A 22,547-nucleotide genomic window follows, 5' to 3' on the forward strand; every position below is an offset into this window, starting at 1 on the left:
ACAAAAGTAAAAATATTAGGAGCTGATGAGATGGCTCAGTAGGGAAAGTGATTCCTGTGTAAGCATGAGAAACTGAGTTATGATCCCCAGCCTCTATGCAAAAAGCCTGGTGTGATGATAAGCATGTATAATTCTGTTGCCTGAAGAAAGAAGGGGATCTCTAGTGACCATTGTCTAACCAGTCCAGCCAATCAGTGAGGTTCAGGTTCAGCTCAAGACTCCATCTCTAAGCAACAAGGTAGAGAGCAAAATTATGCTCATCCCAATGTCTGTCTGTTATGCATCAGTAAGGCAATCTTCCTTAAATCTATTTTTTTTTCAAGCAAGGAAGTCATATGGATAGAAGAAAGCAAAGTTGGTTGGGGAGAGCAAAAGAAAGACATCAGACATTGACTTTTAACCTCTGTGAATGCATGCATGCATGAGTACACACACACACACACACACACACACACACACACACGCTAAAGGCAGGGAACTCCAGAAATATAATGTCTTGAACCCATCCTTTAGGCTATAGCATCATAGCCTTAGAGTCAAAATTCTTAGGTTTGGGGCTAGAGAGGTGGCTCAGCAATTAACAGCACTTGCTGCTTTTGCCGAGGTCCCAGTTTCAGATATCAGCTCCTAAATGGTGGCCCACACATGTCTGTAACTCCAGTTCCAGGGGACTGGTGCCCTCATTTGACTTCTGAGGGCACGCACACAGTGCAATTACATTCAGGCAGACAAACACGCATATACATAAAGTAAAAATAAATACATCTTTTTAAAAGTCTTAAGTTTTATTTGAATGGCATGGAACTTTCTTGCACTCTGACCCCTTTGTACTCAGTCTTTAAATCTCACTTTAAACAAGTGCATCTCAGAAGGATTTCTAGTGACCTTGTCCTACTTCCTCTGCTTGCCATTCATACAATTCGGTTCAAGTTTCCTTCTGGTGTGGTCACGGCAATCCATCTTTTCCTTAACAGAACAGAGCTACAACTGGGCCGTATATCAGAATCAGGTGGGGAGTAGCTCATATTTATGACCTGCCATCTTTTTCCTTAAAAATTCATTTTTCATTAAATCACTTAAATCTCGAGAAATAACTTAATAAATTCATTCAAGCATCACCTCCCTGAGGATTTTTATCATATAGCTGAATCAGTTACCTGTGCAGTTCAGACGTAAAACTGCTAACAAAAACATCCACAGCAATGAATCTATAAAAGTGTTAAGGCAGACCAAGCTCGTTATGGGTTAGCTCTCAATTTACCCTATTTTACAAAAACTTGAGAATATTTTACTCAAAATATTTCATGTGAGTTCAATGCACTTTTCAACATATCCTCATCAAAAAGTTCCAATTCAAAAAATCAAACAGCTTATAAAAAGCACAGTGAATCCCTGCAAGAGAATGAATGAGTGATAACTAAGATGTTTACACAAGAGGTCTTAACACTAATATTTGTTAATTTCACAAAGGTCTCCACAAAGGAAAGCCTTTCCTTGCTTTTTCTTTTTTCCATTTTTAAGACTCCCTTTCATTATCTATAATTATGTGCATGCACGCATGTGTGTGTGTTGGGGGGGTGGTGGTATGTACACGTGAATGCAATGCCCATAGAGGCCAGAAGAGGGAGTCAGATCCCCTGCAGCTGGAATTACAGGAAGTTGTGAGAACCCCATAGTGGATGCTGGGAACAAAACTTGGGTGGTCTAGAAGAACAGTAAGTGCTCTTAGTAGCTGAGCCCCAGCCAACTTTGCTTTCTTTAATCCATACAACTTCCTTGCTTGAAAAAAATAATAGATTCAAGGAAGATTGCCTTACTGATGTATAACTGATGCACATTGGGATGAGCTTAATTAATCTGTGAAATTTAGTAACATTTGAAATGGAATGGATGTATATGGAATAGTCCATTATGGAACATTATTCAATCTTTATTTATTCAGTCTTTTCTTCCCCCCAAGACAGAGTTTCTCTGTGCAGCCCTGGCTATCCTCTGTAAACCAGGCTGACCTCAAACTCAGAGATCCACCTGGCTCTGCGTCCCAAGTACAGGGATTAAAAGCATGTGCCACCACCACCTGGCCCCTTATTCAGTCATTACAAAGGAAATTCTACCATATGTGACAATGGGGATGAACATGAAAGCCTTGTGATAAATAAAACAAGGCAAAGCATATAAAAGAAATACTGTCTGATCTTTTGTGACAAACAGAACAGTTCACATGACAGAAAACAGGGGTTACTAGGGGCTCAGGTGCAGGGGTGACTATCAGGAAGGGCTGAGAAAAAACTATGGGGTTTCAGTTGTTAAATGAAATTCTGGGATTCTAATCTGCAGCATGTGGCTGTACTTAATGTGTAATGTCTCCTTGAAATCCATTTAGAGCAGACTCTAAATGTGGTCACCACACATGAGAAAATGGTTAACTATGGATGGCAATGGGTGTGTTCATCTGATTAAGGCAGCCACTGTAAAATGTGCAATGTGACAAATCATGTTTTATGCATTTTAGAAACTGCTGAAATATGTAAGATGCCATTCACAGTGCTACCACTGTTCAATGGGAAAAACATCCTGTCCTCAAATGTAAACTGGTGCAATACTGGAAACTAGTTTGGAAAGTCCTCAAAAACATTCCTAAAAATAGAACTCCCACATGACACGCTATACCACATCTGGGTGTGGACCTGAAATACTGTATGTCAGCAAGAGAATCTATGAAGAGAAGATTAAAGAAAAGACATCAAAACATATCTGAAAAATGCCATAGTGAAGCACATTATTCTGTATGCTAATTAGAACGCTGCCATGCTTTTCCCATTCCCCTATCCAATCACTTGTATTCCCTGATATTCCCCTTTCTATTGCTGGCCACTCCCTAGCCCCAGCAATGGCCCCTTTTTTACTTTCCTGTTTTTGTTTGTTTGTTTGTTTGTTTGTTTTTCTCTCAGTTACTCCAGGATATGAACTCCCATCCGAAGATGTGAAGCTAGAAGCCTCAGATGAGAGAGGAGAATGGGCATGTAACATTTAGAGCACATGAGATGATTGTAAGTGTCCTGTGGGAAATGGGGCAGTCTTAGTAAGTGACACCCATGAAAAAAAATGTTTAAAAGATCAAAGAGGGTAGGATGGGTTGTAGAGGGCCTGGTGCTAACGCAGGACTACCCTTCTTCTTGATGATCCTCTAGCACTACTGTTCCTAAGCAGTGGTATAAATTCCTTTACATAAAATTAGTAACTGGAGATTAAAAATACATACCACTGACCAAGACACCAACTGATGAACGAACATTCACAGCCAAAGAACATGAACATATTACAAAAATATGCAGACAGAAAACTGCGGCAAAAATGAAATATTTAGGTAGCATTATCAATACAAATGTAGCAAACAAACACATTAAACCAGGGAAAATAACTACTTTGATAGCAACATTTTTTAAACAAACCTTCAGAAATGTTTGTGGTTTTTTTTTTTTTAATTTCCCTAAAAATGTCACCTGATTGGATCCAATAAATCAACCATGGAGGATGTATCTGAAGAAAGAATAATGGTTAAAAAAAAAAAGATGGTCTTTGCAATAGCATTGTGCAGTCAAAACAATGAGGAATTGAGTTATTGATGAGAGTTACTATAATCACACGGTGGGGTATAGTGATATAATTAGATATATTTGAGAAACTGATGTGCTATAAACAGTAATATATCCTGTTAGACTTTTTTAAACAATGAAACCTACTATGAAAGCAACTGCTATTAACATATATAACAAATTGGAAAAACCACAGGAAAGTATAGAAAATACCATGTTAACATGCTAGAGATGAGTTTCCTTCTGCAATATCTTTTAAGGATGATTCTCTATACTTCGATATCATATTTTCTTAGTTACTATTGTGCTGTGTTCAAGTTCTAAAAACTCTGATCAGTTTCTCTAAATCATCTCTAAGTGTTCACACACTCCTTGATGGCAGAGGCCATTTCTCAGATGAGGCTGATGTCCCCTGAGAGGTCCTTGAACCACACAGCTCCTTGTGCCTGCTGGACTTCTGAAGTCAGAATCTAGAGTACTTGTCTGTACGCAGCATTTGTGACTAAGTGTCTGACTGTCTAGACTGGAGGCCTTGACACCTGCAGGCCTCAGATCCTTCCCCACTGTTTACCTTCTAAGGCCAAACCCAGCAATATGTCCTTCTTAAAATGATGGAAGAAGGAAAAAGAAAAAATTCAAACCCTCATAGAGGGGCTAGATAGATGTTCAGCAGTTAAGAGTCTTGTTTCTCTTGCAGAGGACCCCAGTTCATTTTCCAGAGCCTACATGATGGCTGACAACCACCAGGAACTCCAATTACAGGGGATCTACCACCTTCTGGCCTCTGTGCATACCAGGCATGCATGTGGTATACATACATATATGCAGGCAAAACACTCAAACACATAACAAATAAGTAATTTTTCTTAGAAGACTGGAGAGAAAGCAGACATGCTTGAATATTAAACTTCAGACAAAGGTTCAAAGCATTCTGCCTGGTTAACATGTGCAAAACACTTGACAATGTAACTTTCTAGCAAGGTGGGATCAAGAAGCAGTCATAGCAGGGAATGTACTTTGGAAAAGAAATGATTAGAAAAAGATGCTGGGATGCTGGGATGCATTTGGTATGCACAGTCAAGACCTTACTTTATTTATAAGAATGTTGTTGCAAAATGTCCTACCTGACTCACCTCTGACCCCCGTCTCCACTTTGCAGTGAAGAAGGTAAAGCTGGGTTAACTTGCCATAGCTGCTTTGTGAAGCCATCAACCTGCAGCATGGGCTTCTGGGAGTTGAAAACAGGAAAGCTGCCGAAAAGGATCCACGCCGGGAGGTGCTGACATACCTGTGCCCCAAGTAGGCCCACCCATGCCACTGTCGGAGAAACTATCAGGGAAACCTACCAGGAGAGCACAGCTGAGCAGGGGCCAGATGGGCATCTCACCATCCAGAGCTTCGTGGGAGGTGAGAACATTTCTTTACTCATGTATTCAGATTCTTTGCTCCTCTGAGTTGGACCCATGGACCAGAAGGACCTGTATCACCTGGGACCTTGTTACAAGGAACACTCAGGTTCCAGCCCAATTTCTCAGTCTGAACCTGCATTTTCCAGTTCTCTGAGTGACCTTGATATCCACCCACATCTAAGAAGGCCACTTACATTTGCATCTGGATGACTGCTTGCTCTAGACCCATTTCTGGGCATTTTCTCCATCTCTTGTCTGGAACGTGGCTTTTTCTGTAATGAAGCAGGTTAATGAATCCTTTCAAATAGTGTCTGTCCACTGTCCCTTGTTCTTAGAATTCAAAGAGCAGAGTTTGCTGTGTAGTATTTCAGGAAAGCATATCGCTCTGTGCCAGGCCTAACTACATGAAGGCCTCATTGCAGCTGATGAGGGAGATGTGGGTACTTCCAGTGTGTAGAGGAGGAAGGCAGACCTTACAATGGTGTCCTGGGTCAGAATGGACTCCCTGCCAGTCTGAATGCACACTGTTTGCCACAGGTGCCAGTGTCCCAACCCCTTCCAGGTTGCAGCTTGATGGCTTCTCTGCATCACCCTTTCCCCTGACCTACATGGTTGCAGTAACTGTGGGTCAAAAGTCCCGGATGGTTGAGTTGGTCTCTCTGCTCTGATTACCAAAATCAAGGTTTAGTGATCTGGGATGTCCTGGAGAAATCTCACTCCAGGCTCACTTAGGTTAGTGCAGATTGCAGTCTCATGTGGTTGTAGAGCTGAGGTCTGTATTTTCTTGCTAGTTTCTGGACATGAGTCACTGTCTGCTCTTGGGGGCCTCCATATGCCCTGGTTTGTGGCTGCTTTCACCTTTACAGCCAGCCTGTCATGAGTGAAATGTTTTTCATGCTTTGCCTTAATCTCACAGCCTCCTCCCAAACACCAGGAGAAGCATGTTCTCAGCTCTTAAGACATTATGCGATTAGATAAGGCCCTACCTGGGATAGCTCCAGGACCAACCACTTCCCATAATACACGAAAGCTTAACTCCACCTCTAAAGTCCTGTTGCCCTGAAACACAGCACATTCTCTCTCATGATCTGGGTTTCAGGCCACAGAAACCTTTGGGTGGCCTTCCTCCTGTCTATCCATTGAAATCCACCCCACTCAATGACATCACCTTTCCCTTTCCTTATCATTTTTATTTTCTAGTCTCTTTGTAGTCACTTAACATTGCATCCAGCTAGAAGATATTCTCCTATCTCTTCCCCACTGTCACCCTGGGGTACATTAGTGACATTCTGGTGACCTGGCTCACTGCCAAGTCTTTTCCCTACTAATCCGCTTTTCATAGTCACTCTTTGCTGAGCTGTTGCCAACAGGGAACCTGTGGCAAAAGGGAGAAAGTTGTCCCCAGATCCACAAGCCATGTGGTTTTTGTAGAAACCCCAGCTTTCATTTGATAGGTTATGGACACACATAAGTGGATTAAAAACAAATTGAGGATGCATGAACAATTCCTGGTAATAGAAGATGTGATTTTAGAGCACCTATCAAACATGGTATTTAACAACAAAAACAACAAACCAAAGGTAAACAGTTCGAAGCCTCAAACAGCAGACTTCAATAGAAAGAAAGGACTTTGGAATGCAACCTGTTAGCAATCCTGTGGGGTGGCAGGGATTGATTTTGGCATCTACATCTGAACCCCCTTGCTGCTTTTAAAAACATGAAGAAGGAGATCAGAACTAAATTCAGGTACATCAATGTGATATTTTTAGAGACAGAAGTGTGGTTCACATGCTAATATAAAACCCATTTCTTTATTAGGGATAGAGGAATGAGCTATCTCAACAATGAAGACACACATGGTCTTGGTAAGGGGAAATCCATGGAGATTCCACTGTCCATCCTGAAGGCTGAAACAATGCTCCAGTTTTCTTTCTGCATCTTTTTACCTGCAGTGGATGTAAATGACAGCCTTTTGAGGATGCAAAGCTAGCTTGTGGCCTGCTGTAGAACTGCAAGTCACTCCCCCTCCTTCTGTACAAAGAGACAGGACCCTTTGAAAATGAGTTCATTGTAAAAGCCTTGTTACAAATAAAATAGTCAAGCCTTGAGAAAACATTTTTTCTTTTACTGAAAAGAGATTTTTTTCATTACTATATATTCTGATTACCATTCCCCTCCCTCTACTCCTCCCAGTTCCTACCCCCTCACCTCCCATCTGGATCTGCACGCTGTCTGTCTCTTCTTAGAAAACAGACATCTAAAGAATAATAATAAAATAATATAAAATATACTATTATAAATAAAAAAAACAAATTCAAATATGATAGAACAACCAAACAAGAAAAAGAGCCAAATGAAAAGCAGAGGAAATGTCTGTAGATGCAGACATACATGCATACATGTTCATACACACAGGAATACTATTATTTATATATATATATATATATATATATATATATATATAACAGGCATATAATATTATGCAAACAGATTATACTAAGGGCCTATAAGGTTAAAAAATGCCCTGACTTCATGTTATGAGACAAAAATCTACAAAGATGCCTTTGAGTTCATTTTCTGTTGGCCATATACTGCTGGGTATGGGACCTGCCCTTAAGAGTGGTTTGTTTCCCCAGTAAGACTCCTCCCTTGAAGAAAACTAAGTTTTCATATGCAAGTGGCTATCAATTGGCACTAGCTTCTGGGTTAGAAATGGGGGTAGTCTGCTTCTCCCTTCCTCCCTGGGACCCCATCTGGTGCAGACCTGTGCGGGTCCTGTGCATGCTGCCTCAGTATCTGTGAGCTCCTACGTGCACCAGGCCTGATGTGTCTAGAAGGCCTAGGTTGGTGTCATCTATCCCCTCTCATTCTTACATTTTTTCTTCTGCCTTCTCTTCTGCAGAATTCCCTAAGTCCTGGGCAAAAAAAAAAGGAAGGGATAGATAAGTAAATATAAGAGCCATTTGAGGTATCATATGGAAACCTAATACAGTAGAAGCTTCCTATAATATATACATATATGAAGGTCATACAAATGAAATTGCCAACTAGTGGGAGACAAAACCTAAACTGGCCATCTCTCATCACCAAATGAAGTTTCTAATACCAGGAATGGGTTAAATCTAATCGAGTCCTTGGCTAACAGTATCCCGTAGGAATCCCATACAACACAGACCATTGCTAAGGCTATTGGTGCTTCTTACAGTGAGTAAGTACTATTGCTGAACACTTCCATGCCTACACAACTCATTGAATATGGAGAGGCTGAGCTGGTGCCTACTAAGAACCTTCACTCCTACCAACGAGTGTTCATGGTACAGGAAGGTACTCTGCATTGTACCAAAGAAGAAGGGTAAACACCAACCCAGCTACAAACCCTCCTGCAAGATATGCTGGTGCAATGGTGGCACAAAGCTTGTGGGTATAACCAACCAATATCTGATTTGAATGACAATTGAAATTAAGATGAAACCTATACCCAACACAGTTTTGGTGTCCAAGAACCTGAGACTAGATAGTCCAGGGACCTAGGGGAAAATAAAACACTATTGTTCTGCTAAAGGAGCACAACAACAAAAGATTTCTAATGACATGCAAATATATTCATAGGCCTGTGCCTTGCTCAGCCATCATGACTGAAGCTTCCTCCTACAGAAGATGGAAACAAATACAGAGACCCACAGCTAGACAATATGCAGGGAGTGAGAGACCTTGGAACATTCAGCCCTAAAACAGATGTCTCCATAAATTCCCTCCCCTCAGAGAAAATATTTTTAAAAAAACAAACTTAATTTTGTTTCCCTGAAGCTCACCATATTACCTAAATAATTCCTAAATTTCAAATGCATAAAATGGAGCTTTGGATAAAACTTCACTAGTGAGGTGATTTCCCTTGAGTCAGTGACTTTATTTAGGGTCATGATTAAAACCCAAAATGTTTAATAAATACCTCACAAGATTTGACAGTGATGATTATGAATGGACAGGAGCAGGGGTAATCCTTTCTGCACTATGATGAGAAGGAAGATGGAAAGAAAGGTAGAAGGAAAAATGGGAGATAAGAGAATGAACCTCCATTTAGCATTCAAGAATTATTTTTCACCCTTTTCTTTCTCCCTACTTCTTCTCATTCCTAGTACAATATTAGTGTCTCAAACAGAAGGACACATTCATCACTCATATTTGCTGGGACTGGAGATGTCGCTCAGTTTGAAGAATGCTTACCTAGCCCTGGGTTTGATCTAGCACCACATAAAACTGGGCATGGTGGCACACGTCTGTCATCTCAGCTATCAGAAAGCAGAGACAGGAGGATCAGGTCAACAAATTCTTGGCCTCATAGTAAGTCCAAGGCCAGCCTAGGCCTGGGATTGCATGCCTGCTGGAGACCCTGTCTGAAAAAGAGAGTGTGTGAGAGAGGGGAGAGAAATATTAAAGGGGAAAAAATGCATAGTTGCTAGAATGTTTTCCTTAAAAATCTTAAAGTACCAAAGAACTTAAGTGGAAATGGCCCAAGAGCCAAAATTGGAGCCATGTTCCCTAAGTCTCCTCAAATGGAGATTTTAACCATTTTCTCTTCTCATCTACTGCTAAAACTAACATGTGTGTGTGGTATATGTGATATATATATATATATATATATATATTCTATACATATAATATATTATATGTATATATAAAATCAGCTGATTTACTGGTCATCCTGATTATATCAAAATGCAAATGCTTGTAGAAATTGAGAGCAGTAACAGTAATTACAAGTCCCCACCAGCAGCAGAGTCACTGAAAAGCCATCACAGTAAAGCACTTCTTCAGGAGCGTTAATTTGCAATCAAACCAAGAGCCATTATGGCCAGTGGAGAAGCTGTTAGAGAGATGAAAGTTCAGCACGAAGTAGAAAAGTAACACAAGAAGGGGATGGAAAGAATGTCTAACAGCCTGACATTCAGAGTCGCTCTATCAAGTTGTTTGTGTTACCATATCAGATCACACCTGATGAATGGCCTCCTGGGAGTCCTTCTCAAACATGCATGTCATATCCATCTCATGGAATGCAACACTGAACAAAATAAAACAAGCCTCTCTGCTACCAAACCAAGTTACTTTAGTTATCTATTTTTATTTTCTTGTGTGTGTCTGATTATATGTGTACAGGTGTGTACAATGTCCAGAAAAGGCCATTGGATCCCTTAAAGCTGGAGCTACATACAGGCTTGTGGGATGCTTAACATGTGTATTGATGAAACTATTAAGGCCACTCCACGTAGTTAAAAGGGAGATTTATTTAATGGCATAACTTACAAATGAAGGGATAGGTAGGTTGCGGGTTCTGGGAAAGACACAGCGCAGTCCTCCGTCCTGAAGACAGAGCATGCTTAGCTACTGAGCTACATCTCAGTCTGGTAACTCTTTAGCTAGTGTATAAAATTAATGGGATTCATTGTGACATTTTCATATATGTTTATCATTGTACTTTGCTCACATTCTCTGCCCCCTTTAACCTCCTTTGTCCCCACTTTACTTCCTGCTGGTTGCCTACCTCCATCCTAATTCCCCTCATCTGTTTTCATGTGGATATATGAAATCCAGATTCAGCATATGAGAGAATAGGAGATTTTTCTTTCTTTTTGACAGAGCTTGCTTTTGCTTTTTTAAAAAATATTTATTTTTGGGTGTGTGTGTGTGTGTGTGTGTGTGTGTGTGTGTGTGTGTGTGTGTGTGTGTGTAGTTTTGTGCACACATGAGTACAGATGCTTTCAGAGCCCAGAAAAAAAGGTATTACATTCCCTGGAGTGGGAGTCAGAGGCAGTTATGAACTGCACAGCATGGGCACAGGAAATCCAACTTGGGTCCTTTGCAAGAGTACGACTCACCCTTAACCACTGAGTTATCTATCCAGTCCCCAACACAACTTACTATTAACTCTATTTTTAGCATTAACGGATCACCCGTAGCACGAAAGCTATATCCTAAAAGGTTGGAGGTGAAAGCTTACATAATTAAGAAGACCTATGATGAGGTTCTCAGAGCAGTATAGGGGCTAGCACGCAGGAATGAGTTAGTAATTCCCAGCTAGGAATGAAAGGAGAACAAGCATGGTATTCTCGTGGATCTAAGTGAGAAGCTAGAGAGAAAGAAAATAATGTTATTTGGAAGCCCCTCACACACACACACTAGCCAGGCTGTTAAGTACCCTGCACATGTTAACTCCTTGGGGGTCAGCTCATGTTTCTAGTACATACCAGAAGCAACCTGCCCTGCTGGATCACAGAGCTTTTCCCCACTGCTGCATTAGCCATGTGTGAAACTCACCCTCCTTGTGGACTGTTAAAACATTCATTTCCAGACTGGCAAAATATGTTTCCCACAATGTATTTTTTGTTACCCACTGTAAATTGCTAAGCAACAGAAGAACTGATACAAATGTAGTCAGCATCTTTTTCCTTTGTCATGGCAAGTGGGCAGGTCTTCCTCCTTTTTTTTTCTGCCACTTAGGACCATGGAGAGCTGAGGATTCTGTTTCATTGGACACAAAGTCCATTAACCACATTAATCATGGGTAAAATTTACAATGTCTTACAGCTCACCTCATTTCATCCTACCTGTGTGGTGGGTATGATGGTGACTCTCTTTTCACAGATGATTAAACAGGAGCCTTAAAATATTAGCTCTCACTCCAAATGATTCTTTCTAGTTCTATTCATTCGCCTTCAAATTTCCTGATGTCATTGTTTTAAACAGCTGAGTAATATTCCATTGTATAAATATACCACATTTTCTTTATCCATTCTTCAGTTGAGAGATATCTAAGTTGTTTCCAGGTTCTGGCTATTATGAACAACACTGCTATGAGCATAGTTGAACAAGTGTCCTTGTGAAATGATTGATCTTCCTTTCGGTATAGCTGGTCTTGAGGAAGATTGATTTCCAATTTTCGGAGAAACAAAAAAGCCTCCATATTGCTTTCCAAAGTGGCTGTGGAAGTTTGTACTTCCACCAGCAGTGAAAGAGTGTTCCCCTTGCTTTACATCTCCCCAGCATAAGCTGTCATTTCTGTTTTTGATCTTAGCCATTGTGAATGGTGAAAGACAGAATCTCAGAGTCATTTTGGTTTGCATTTCCCTAATGGCTAAGATGTTGAACAATTCTTTAAGTGTCTCTCAGCCATTTGAGATTCTTCTGTTGAGAATTCTCTGTTAAGATCTGTACTCCATTTATTAATTGGGTTACTTGGTTATTTTTGATGTCTAGTTTCTTGAATTCTTGATATATTTTGGAGATCAGTCCTCTGTCAGATGTGGGGTTAGTGAAGATCTTTTTCCATTCTGTAGGCTGCTGTTTTGTCTTATTGACAGTGTCCTTTGCCTTACAGAAGCTTCTCAGTTTCAGGAGGTCCCATTTATTAATTGTTGATCTAAGTGTCTGTGATACTGGTGTGATATTCAGGAAGTTGTCTCCTGTGCCAATGTGTTCAGGGCTCTTTTCCACTTTATCTTCTATCAGACTCAGTGTAGTTAGGTTTATGTTGAAGTCTTTGGTCCACTTGGACTTGAGTTTTGTTCAAGGCAATAAATATGGATCTTTTTGCATTCTTCTACATGCCGAGGGCCAGAAAGACAAATGTGGTATGTACTCACTCATAAGGGGATATTAGCTATAGTAAAGGAAAACTTTGTTACAATCCACAGCCCCAGAGAGGCTAGGTATCAAGGAGAGCCCTAAAGGGGACAGGACCCATGGATTTCCCTGGGAAAAGGAAATAGAAGAGATCTCCTGCGTAGACTGGGGGTCATCAGTGATGAGAACATGAGGGATTGGGCTGGGGGTGGTGGTGAATGGAGAGGAAGAGTAATGAAAGAGATGTCTTAATGTGGGATTGGGCAATTTGGGGTCAGGTAGAAATCTGGTGCAAGGGAAACTCCCATGAATCTACAAGGATGACCCTAGCTAAGACTCCTAGCAATAGTGGATAGGCAACCTGTTTTGGCCATCTCCTATAATAAGATCGACAACTACCTCAATTATCATCAGAGAGACTTCATCCAGTGACTGATGGAAACAGATGCAGAGATCCACAGCCAAGCACTGGGCAGAGCTCAGGGAATCCTATTATAGAGAGGGAGGAAGGATTGTATGAACTGGAGAGGGAGGATGTCAAGGTCATCACAAGGGAACCCACAGAAACAACTAACCTGGACTCATAGGAGTTCATAGACTCTGGACTGACAGCTAGGGAGCTTGCATGGGACTGACCTAGGCCCTCTACATATGTGTGACAGTTGTGTAGCTTGATCTACTTGTGGGACTCCTAGTGGTGGGAGTGGGCCCTGTTCCTGAGGCTTTGGCTGGCCTCCAGGAACCTATTCCATATACTGGTTGTTTTGCCCAACCTTAATACAAGGGGAAGAGCTTAGTCTTATCTCAACTTGATATACCATGCTTTGTTGACACCGATGGGAGGCCTGCCCCTTTCTGAGCAAAAACAGGAGGAATGAAATTGGGGCAGGGAAAGGGGAGGAGTGGAGGAAGGGGAAACTGTGGTTGGGATGTAAAATAAATGAATAAGTTTAATTAATAAAAAAATTAACCCTCCAACATGGAGGAGGTTTGAAGCTCAATTCTACCTGAATTCCTCTATGTCCTGACACCAAAGTGTGTGGTTAGACACTGCTATCACCTTCTGTAGACCTCAAGGGAATATTATGGAAGAGGAGACAGAAAATGTAAGAGAAGGAGTGTGGGGCATTTACCCACCACCCCCACAGTTCCCCAGAGTTTTCTTGAGTGCGAGCAGCAGGAAATATTAGATAGAAGGATTTATTGCGGAGAATCTTGCGGAGATAAACAGATAGAAAATAAAGGATAGCCTCGAGAGGGCCTGGAACCTATTCCAACGGCCCCCGACTGTCTCTGCCCCAGGGTTTTTATAGAGACGCCAAGGGGTGGAGCAAAAGACCTCCTCCCCCAGCACAGCCAAATGCAGACCATCTCAGACACCTGCACTCAGGCCCGTGGTCCTAATCATCCTCTATGCGGACCTGCTGGGTAAAGCCACGAGGAACCTGAGAATGGGCTCCCACAAAGGAGGATAGGAGTGAGCGCTGTGAAAAGCTGCCCCTTTGGGCATGGCATGGCTGTTGTTGTATCCATGGAATTATAGCAGCAGTGGCTACCCACTTAAGATCTTCACAAAGCTAGACCTATTAACACTGTGTCATGGAGGGACAACACCCCTCCAGTACCTGAAGAGCTATAGGCAGTTAATGATTATGGAGGTGGGGGGCATATTCTTAAGTGGTAAGCATGGGGGAGTTGCCCTTGCTCAAGTAGATCCCCTCCACCCATGCAGGCAACCCTCAACATTAGAAACCTGAACACAGAGAACAGACTAGGAGGGAAGAAGGGGGTTGGTGTGGAGGAGAGTAAGAGAGGAAAACAGCACAGAGTATGATCAGAGTTGTGTGTGTGTGTGTGTGTAAAATGAGATGTTTAAGAAAGTTTTAAATTTTTTTAAAAGGAAAGAGGTTAAATAATTCATTCATAATATTTATTGGATGAAATCATAGAAGAATTTTTTTTTTTTTTTTTTTTTTTTTTTTTGGTTTTTCGAGACAGGGTTTCTCTGTGTAGCTTTGCGCCTTTCCTGGGACTCACTTGGTAGCCCAGGCTGGCCTCGAACTCACAGAGATCCGCCTGGCTCTGCCTCCCGAGTGCTGGGATTAAAGGCGTGCGCCACCACCGCCCGGCTTCATAGAAGAAATTTTTAAAAATAAAAACAAAAGAGGCTAACTCACTCAAGATTTTACAATGACGTGAGCCGAGACTCAAAGCCAGACTGCCGACACACAGTCTGGCTGCCTAACCCTTCCATTTCAGATGAAGTAGCAAGAGAGAGATGACAACAAACCGGTTCACCCCGAAGTCTGCTGAGTGGTTAAAGAAACGCTTTCCCATATGGCCATGCTTCCTCCATGAAACAAACAACAAAAGTAGCCTTTAGTTTCTGGGTTGCTTCCTCGTTTCTAAATGTATGTTATGTTTATTATTATGAAGAAATGCTTAGGTACTGTCTGGATATCTGATAACGAACTCGGGATTCTAAAGCAAGATCACAATGCTCCCAGGGATGCTGTTTCAAAGTCAAACCATCTAGGGGCGCTTTCCTGGAGGCCTGCCCTCCTGAGAGAGGATGCTTTACACTGTGTACTCTCACACTAAGTCAAGAAGCAGAACACTTGCCTTGACATCAAAGCGCATCACAAAGCAGTTGTCACCCTCAGATCCTTTATGCCAAGAGCTTTCCAGTCACTGTTCCCCTCTGAGGCAAAGGGCAGCACTGTGAGGAATAAGGCAGAGTTCCAGTCTGCACATACGGCTACGGTGCAGACTTGTTGGGAAGCAGTCCAGTTCCCTCTGCACTTTCTCCAAAGCTTTACCAAGCACACCAAGCACAGAGCTCCACATTTTCTTGAAGATACTGTGCTAGGTGTTCTCAACACCTGTGGTTCTGCTCTACAAAGCCACAGGCCTTGGAAGTCAATGCAGCTCACCTGCTTCAGACAAAGGCAGAAAACAAAATGTAAAATTGCACCAAAGCAATGCTGTATTTTGCTTGAATTTTCAAGTTACTGAGAAAAGAAAGTTGCTAATGCTTATCTGCTTTCAAGGCATTGCCAGAGGCAAAGAAAGATTTTGAACATGGACCCCAAGCCATTTCAACATCATGCCCAGATTTCTAAGTTGCTGAGAAAATAAATTTACTTGCCTGCTCTCAGAATATTGGCACAACTAATGGAAGTCTTTACCTTTTTCTAGAGTTATGGAAACTAAGGGAATTTAATGTTTTATATTTGAACTGCATTATATACATTAATAAGCTTTCCTGTTTAGAATAAGCAATGAGGACATTGTCCTCATTGGGAGGAGTCTAATATCTTGTAAGAATATTTTTCTCATCCCTCTTTAATGTATTTTCATTTTGTCTGTTACATAGTCTTGAAGATTAATTTTCTAAAAGAGGAGCTTTATACATTATTTTAAGTTTCTTGAGTAATGTTTCTAGGTGAGCTTTCAAATGAAAATAATAGTTTTGATTATAGGAAGACAAATAACTTGCTCATGGCCACTGCTTCTGATGATGAGGTAGCATCACTCTGCAATGTAAGCTTGACCCTTTGCTTACTCCACAGGAAAACTCTTAAAAACGGTTTGGAACCACACATGCTATTGACTTTCCCTAGCGTTAGTAATGGTGATAAAGATAATTGAATGAATGAATGAATTTAAATTGCAAGCTTCACCAATTAATACAAATCATAGTAGATAAGCCTCATTTCCTTTTTAGAACCCATTGCCCTCAAATGGAAATAATCAACAGAGGAAAGAGACAGCCTACAAAGTAGGAGCAACATCTTTGCCAACTATTCATCTGACAGGTGATTAATATATTAAGCAACCTAAAACAATCATGTCAATAAATGGGCAAATGAGTTGAGCAGACACTCTCAAAAGATGTCCAAGTAGATAATAAATACTTGAAAATGGCTCACATCCTTAGCTACTAAAAAGCAAATCCAAACTTACCCAGATTCTGTATCACCCTTGTCAGAATGACCATCACTAAGAAAAGAAACAAATGTCTCAGGGAAGCAATTACCTTATATATTGTTGATGAGAATGTACATCAGTGCAGCTGTGAGGGATCTTAGCTTGGGGTTCCTCAAAACTAAAAATAGAGATGTCATATGATTCATCTCGAGGATTCCTAGCTAGACACCTGAAGGAATGTAAGTAGGCCAGTACACAACAGAGATACTGAAGTATCCACGGTCATTGCCCCACTATTAACAATACTCATGCCATAGAACCACATAAAGTAGATAACCATTGACAGATGAAAAGATAAAGAAAATGTGATGCATACACACACACACACACACACACACACACACATACACACATACACAAATAATATGATTGTATACCATCATAAAGAAAAATAAAATTACGTTAAGCAAAATAAACCAGACCAAAAAAGGTGAATATTACTTTTCCTCTCATATATAAAACCTAAACTTGAATATATGTAACAATAGGATAGTAAAAGGGAAGACTGCTGGGGAAGAGGAGGGAGACCTTTGGGAGTGAATTTGAAAAGCCAGTTGGGGGAGGGGTTGAATGTGTATAAAGTACACTATATACCTGAAAAAAAAATAATGTATCCCATCATTTTGTACAGCATGCTAATGTATGCTAATGAAAAAAGGAAGGCAAAAAGTCATCCATCAAAAAATGAGAGTAACCAAATGATAAGAGATCATACATGGCAAGATTTTGCTGCCAACAGTGACTTCTGGTAACTTCAAACAGCCAACAGCTTTGATTACCAGGTTATATGTGTTGAGATCGCCTCTAAAAGCATACTTCTTGGTGTATTCCATCTCTGTATAAGTAACTCCTGCTTGCTGGGTGTCTCCACACACTAATTTGTGCCCATGGTGATTGAAATGCAAATCTCTTGTTACACATCTCTTTTCTTTGAAAAGAAATGGACATATCTAATGAATGTGCATTAAAGAAAAAAGAAATCATGGTACAAAAAGAAAATCCCAAGAATAACGTTACATGGCGCAATGTGTGGTATCCATACCACTGTCAACAAAATTAAATAATCCAGTAGGATGTGGAATTTTTAATGGCTGACCTGACTTCCTGCTAGAAGAAATATGTAGTAGATGTTTTATGGCTTGAAATGCTTAGGAGAAGTAACAGGTGTGAAAGGTAATTGATTTACGAAAAATATTAAGGAAGTGCTGTTTTTGTTGAGCTGAGACAGTGCAAACATCTAGTAGGTGACATCAAGATAACTCCAGAGCAATGGAATAGAGCTCAGACTTTGGAGTTAGTCTCAGCACAGAACCATGGCTTGACCTTTTAGCAGCTACTAGAGTCCCTACCTGTTAAGCACTTCACACAAGGACCTTCTGGGAGAAATTTTAAACCTACCTGAATCTTTTAGCAGGGTGTTAGCCACCCAAGAATCTCTCAATAAATAATGACTACAATTATTACAAGGAAGATTCTGGTCCCAAGCAGGGAGATGGCTCAGTGGGTAGAGGTGCTTGTGCTTAATTCTGAAATCTGTGTTTGATGCACAGATCCCTCAGAGAGGTGGAACCAACTTCACTGAGTTATCTTCTCACATCCATACATGGGCCATGTCACATAGGCATTTGCATTCACACACACACACACACACACACACACACACACACACACACACACGTACACACACACACACAGAGACTAAAAATATCTAATCTTAGGACTCCATCTGGAAACAACAACAAACTTTATATTGGATATTCAGGGGCACAGAAGAGCTTTCTTAGAAATATACACCTGTTTCAAATATTGAACTTTTAGAGGGAATTGCTAAAAATACAGTTATGAAATTATTTTAGTGATACTTTATTGTACTTATTTTTTCAATATTGGGGGGGAATCTAAGCTTGTTTATGCTGAGCAAGCACTCTATCGCTGAACTACATTTTTATTTTGCAGGGACTCACCAAATTACCTAGGCTGGTATTGAATGCTAGTCCAGGCAGGCCTTTAAATCATGATCCTCCTGCCTCAGCCTCCAAATAAATAGCCTGGAACACCAGGTACAGCTGGGTTGTTTTGTTTTGTTTTGTTTTTACTTTTCAAAACTAAAATTATTGTGTCTTCTAGTTGTTTCTTCTATAGCATCCAATTCCTTTAGGATGTTGAGTGTGTTTTATTAGGCTTGACATCAGCTAAAATATTGACCATGAGGAGTTTTACCTAACTGGTTTTTGATGTAGAAGCTTTGAGATGGCTGTCATATTACTTCTAAATTTTTCAAGATTTCTTTATTTACCATGGCCTTGGAAGGAAAAAAAATGTCCACAAAACATGAAGCTTTTAAATAAATACATTTGGCAGCCTCAAGAAGAAAATTTCTGTATTTTGTAACACTACCAGAGTTTTCTAAATAGTCCCCCTAGAGAATTATTTTGCTCTCTATGTATTCTGTATACCTCTATCTAATTTTTAAACTGTACATACAAAATCCCATCTTCCAAACTACCTGATTCAGGTACATACATGTCTGCCTGCTCCTCAGGGTCACAGAGCATGGGGTAAGCCTTAAGGTATAACCACAATATCCTAGATCATTTCCTGATTCTGTGCTGGACATTGATACTGAGCAATAAATACTTGTTTATAGTTGGTTTTCAAAGCAAATAATTCAAAGGATGAATTATTCAGCAAGCAAACTCAAATCCCCCATGACACCCAGATTATTTTTATGTTTTTTTTTTTTTTTTTTGGTTTTTTCGAGACAGGGTTTCTCTGTGTAGCTTTGCGCCTTTCCTGGAATTCGCTTTGGAGACCAGGCTGGCCTCGAACTCACAGAAATCCACCTGCCTCTGCCTCCCGAGTGCTGGGATTAAAGGCGTGCACCACCACCGCCCGGCTATTTTTATGTTTTTTATATCTGTTTTATACAAAAGCAATGACAGCAGCTAGCCTCTCCATTACAAACTGCACCAAACTTACAAGAATTCTAATAGCTTAACACTGTGGGATCTTAACAAATACCACCATAACCAGCTTCACGGTGATACTTGAATTTTGAATACTCGTCATACTTATGGGCCTTAAAGATTGAGGTGGAGAACACATCCTTCAACATTCTAGTAGTGCCTCCCAAATTTGTCCTACAATAAGCAAACGAAGCACTTCTAAAGGGAATTCTTTCTCCCCTTTAACATCTGATGTATAATAGCAGAAATTTGTAGACGATCAAATGTTCATCAACAGAGAATTGGTAACCCCTCCTTAGACTAAGCAATATAGCCTTTGCTAGACATGAAGGACTCTGTGTGTATTCACCTGGCCGAGTGTCTGAGGTGTGATAGTCCGTCACAAAGAGGCAAGTGCCAATGAAATGGAAATTTGTAATACATTCCCATTATGTACACATATCCAGTTCACCCATAGAAAATTCCTAGAAAGACATACACCGGAATATTCCTGAGGACTGGGGTCTGGAAGAACAAGAAAGGAGGGAATGGCTTCAGTTTTACTTCACATATTCCCACCATGAGTGTTTATTGCCATGAGAATCTTTAACAGCACTTCCATTTTCCTAACTTCTTTAAAGATGTGTTTAAATGAAGGTCATCTTGGGCTAGCATGACCCCATTATTTAGATTTGTTGCCATGCTATCGGAATTTATTTCGTATACAGCCTTTTCCTTTATTAATTTGTTTTTCTGTATCTTTAACTTTGTCGACTTAAAATGACGTGCCTGCTCAGTGGCCTTGCTCCATGAGCTCTTTGTCTTCTAATGTGGATGGGCTACAGACTCAAGATGACATGGAGCAAACTTAGGCTTTGGTTGTGGCTCTGAAGACAAGGGATTGAATCTTAGCTTAAACTGCAAATAATGGAGGCCCACTGGAGCTGCCTGGAGCCTAATGAAGGTCATATCAGAATAGATAAAATACCTGGGCATCCACTGCTGTCAGAGCCCCAGGGAAATGCTAGCAAGAGCTTAGAACTATCAAAGACTGCTCAACTGCTTTCGGCTTACTCCTGCCTCCCCTCTCTAGCTTGCCACTCTATCTTCCACTTTAGTCTCCTCTCTGAGAAGCAGTTGATTCTTTCTTCTCCTAGTTTTGAAGCTGAATACCCCCTGTCTGAACATGACTTTCCCTCCCAAGGCTACTTGGTTCCATACTCCACAGAGCCTTTCAGTCTCTCACAATTCTTAATGTCCTATAGAGACCAGAAAAACTAAGTGAAATAACGCTTTGTCTAAAAAGAGTTTGGCATTCCCTAACACAGTGTAATAGACACTCACTCAATATAGTCAGGATTGCAAAATATAGATATTAATGGTGCCAAAGTAATAAAATCTCTCTAAAACATTTAGCACCCTGTCTATTATATAAATGTGCAGTGTGTGATTAACAAATGTTAGGTTACATTATTGCTGTTCATGTCACTATCCCCACTATAATTATTACCTTAAGGACTTAGTGAAAACGAGTGACCTGGTTAGCTAAAGTGGGCAGGTTTCACACATGCCTCAATTTCCATGTCAAATCCTGAAGTAAACACACCCAATTTTCTGATTGGTAGGAATGGCATGACTGATGGTTTGTTTGAGACAGGGTCTCTCTATTAGTATAAGCTATCCTTGAACTTGAGGTGTTCCTTTCTCTGTCTCCTAAGTGCTGGGATTATAGGTATGTGCCATCCTTCGTGCCTGGCACAATTGATGGTCTTAACAGATCTATCAGGAAAAAAAAAATCTGGTATGTGAATACTTCCTCAAGTCCAGGAAACAATGAGAAAAGATAAAACCAGTCTCATTCAGATGCAGTTTGAGGTGAAGGAGTGTGGATTTCAATGGAGACAATAACAACAACATTTGAATCAAACATTTTCAGATACTTTGGCAAAGAAAGTAGTAGCTAAATCAGCAGGGCAGTGCAGAGTTGTGGGGAGGAAGGACATGTTTTTGGTCCCTTTTTAAGTCTCTGGAGAGGGAGAAAGATTTGGTGAAGCACATAAGATGGTGTTTCCAGCTAAATTATCAAAGAGGAGATAAAATAAGGAACATTTTCCAAACTATCAAATGACCCAGTCTATCTCTACTAACAGAGAGAGCCTCAGATGACTTTAAAGATGCTGTCAGAGATTTGCTGACATGTTTTAGTCTCGTATCCCCTATGAAATTAGCAAACAGTGTTGCTCAGTGATACTCCAAACATACCATGCCACCATCTGAGTAATGGAACCTGTCAGCTCAGCTACCAACACTTAACATTTATTATGCTCAATGACATTGTCTTGGATCTCAAAATAATAGGTGTCTCAGCCATGAACACTGGACACAAAAGTGTGAAGCAAGATCTTTCATATACTTTTCTTCAAATTTTACAGCAACATGGATTTTGACAGAGGGCCTTCTGACTGCTCGCTTTGACGGCCATGGAAACTTATCAAAGCTGAAGCATAGGATTTCCCGGGGGACAACACAATGAAATAAATGCAGTCATGAATATGCATGACTGCAGGAAGCCATCTGTTCTCCACTAACCCCCTTTCTTGTAACAACTCACAACTACCCAGGCCCAAGCCCCACGCCTACCACACCCTGTAAAAAAGGGAAAGGTCTGATTGTGAAACTTTCCAAAGTCAGAACTATTTCATCTTGGGAAAGAAAGGAATGTACTTTTAGTAGCAGTGCTTTTACGGTCAGAACTACGATAATAAACAAATGAATCAAAGAACACTTTTTGCAAATAGTGGTGAGATTCTGCACCATGCATCCACCCTTTGGGCAAGAAACAATTTAGACTTTGCCTAACTCAAACTCCCTAAGAATTCATCTCTTGGGGTACAAGTGTGGGAACAGATGAAACTTTGTAATAGCAGTGTGAGTGGTAGTCCATCATCAAGGAGCTCCAAGTTAGTCCCAGTTACTGCCTGTACATTCAA

This window comes from Peromyscus californicus, unplaced genomic scaffold, assembly GCF_007827085.1.
Source record: "Peromyscus californicus insignis strain IS unplaced genomic scaffold, ASM782708v3 Scaffold_6__1_contigs__length_162567912, whole genome shotgun sequence".
In the NCBI taxonomy this organism is placed as follows: Eukaryota; Metazoa; Chordata; class Mammalia; order Rodentia; family Cricetidae; genus Peromyscus; species Peromyscus californicus.